Raw genomic sequence first — 2,366 nt, 5'->3', positions numbered from 1 at the left:
GGGGGGGACCCCCCGGCAGCCAGCCAAGCCAAGGCCCTGCAGCACGAGGGCAGGGTGGGCAGTGTGTGTGTGTGGGGGGGGTGCGTGTGTGTGTCCCCCTTCCCCCCGGGCTGTTGACACAGGCTGAGGCTGGGTGCAGGGCAACAGGCCCCCTGTGTGTGTGTCTGTGGGGGGGGGGGAGAGATGGGGGGGGGGGAGAGATCCCATCCCCGCGTGTGTGCTGAAGGATGCCTCCACGCTGTCTGTCTCCTGGACAGTGCGCAGGGTCAGGGTGGAGCTGCCCGGGAGGCCCTCTCTCCCTCGCCAGGGCAACGGCCATCCCACCGCATGGCGACGCTTTATCCAGGTGCTTTTCTGAATGCCAGAGAAAAATGAGACCACGTTGGACCCAACAGAATGCATTTCTCATCGCAGACAAAGTCTCTGGAATAATTGCTGGGAGTTAGACTCCGCCGCACCACAGACCAGCTGTGCGAAGAATACCGATGAGGCACAGGCCGAGCGCTGAAGGAGGACCTGGGAGGGCCCCCCTCCTCACCCACCCATGACCGGAGGCAGGGGGCGGCTGGCTGCCTGTGAGGGTGCAGTGATGGGAGAGGGGAGAGGGGATGCCTTCTGCTGGGTGCACATGAAGTCAGTGAGTGCCTCCTTTGGGTCTCCTTTGGGTTAGCATGCCGCACACCTTAGCCCCAGGGCCCCTGGCTGGAAGGCCAGCGGAGGGGGGCGGGTAGGATCTCCCAGTGCCGCAGGACTGGCCGTGGAGGCAGGGCGCGCTCACGAGGGGCTGGGCGGTGCCACACCCGCAGCCGGCACAGATTTTTTAATTTGGTTTATTAAATTCCCCCCCCCCCTCCCGGCCAAGGCCCCGCTCAGGGCGGCTTATATAAAACAACATAGAATTTACAGTGCGCATAAAATAGATTAACAGCAACCATTAAACAATTCTAAAACCATTTAAGCGATAAAACATAATAAAACCCCAGGGGGCCAGGGCTCTCCCGCCTTAAGCTATCTGTTGTTGGCGGTGGTGGCAGCGGTGGCTCCAAAGGCCTGGCGGAAGAGCTCCGTTTTACAGGCCCTGTGGAACTGCAGAAGGTCCGGCAGGGCCCTGGTCTCTTCTGGGAGCTCATTCCGCCAGGCTGGGGCCACCGCAGAAAAAGCCCTGGCCCTGGTTGCTGCTGGCCTGGCCTCCTTGCGACTCCTGCGGTCTCTGTGGCCCCCTCCTCAGAGGCCGTGCCAGCTCCCTCCCCTCCCCCAAGGCAAGTCCTGCCCCTTCGTTGGTCTCAGCTCTTCATGCCCCACTCTCCCCCCCCCCGGCTCTTCCCCACTTTTCTCCTCAGTGGGGGCTCCGAGCATCTCACAACATAATTTCTCCTCCTCCGTCCTCCCCACAACAACCCCATGAGGTAGGCCAGGCAGAGAGTGACCGGCCCAAGGCCAGCCAGTTAAGCTTCTGTGGCCGAGTGGGGGGCTGGACCACGGGGTTGCTGGGCTGGTCTCCCACCCCCTCTCCCACATCAGCCCTGCCGCAGGAGCCTTCCCTTCCCTTCCCCTCCCCTCCCTCCCTTCCCCTCCTCCTCTGGCGCCTCAGTCCCAGCGGCTGGGCCACGGATCCAACTCTCTTCCAGCAGCCTGGAAGCCAAAGAGAACGTTTTCACCCCCAGCCGGCCCTTCCCTTCCGCAAACACCCCCTTCCCAGCTCCAACTCCTTCCCTCTCGGGCTTCTCTCAGACCCTCTCTTCTTGGTCGCCAGCCTCCAGGTGGGGCCTGGAGATCTCTCCAGAACATGGAGACCAGCTCCCCTGGAGAAAACGACTGCTCCGGAGGACGGCGGCTTCTGTGTCATCACGCGCCCCCGGGGAGCACCCTCCTCTCCCTACACCCCCCCCCACCTCTCCGGGCTCCACTCCCCAAACTCCAGGAACGCCCCAGCCCAAAACTGGCAGCCTTCCCCACTGCTAATCCTGTGTGCAGAAGAAGAGATTGGATTTAGACCCCATGGCCCTTCACCACCCAATGGAGTCTCAGAGCGGCTCACAAACTCCTTTCCCTTCCCTTCCCCACAACAGACACCCTGTGAGGTAGGCGGGGCTGAGAGAGCTCTGACAGAAATGGCTCTTTTTCAAGGACAGCTCTTATCAGAACTACGGCTTGCCCAAGGTCATCCAGCCAGGTGCAAGTGGAGGAGTGGGGAATCAAACCCGGTTCCCCCAGATTAGAGTCCGCGCACTCCTACACCAGACTGGCTCTGGACACCAAACTGTAGAAAGCCAAATTCGCAACTTTCCTCCACTGAGGGGGGAGAGTGACCACCACAGGCAAGGCTCTGATGGAGGAGGAGGAGGAGGAGGAGGAGGAGGAGAAGG

Source organism: Gekko japonicus, unplaced genomic scaffold (assembly GCF_001447785.1).
Source record: "Gekko japonicus isolate JY-2015 unplaced genomic scaffold, Gekko_japonicus_V1.1 scaffold3305, whole genome shotgun sequence".
Classification (NCBI taxonomy): Eukaryota; Metazoa; Chordata; class Lepidosauria; order Squamata; family Gekkonidae; genus Gekko; species Gekko japonicus.
Note: the sequence above shows the minus strand (reverse complement) of the source record.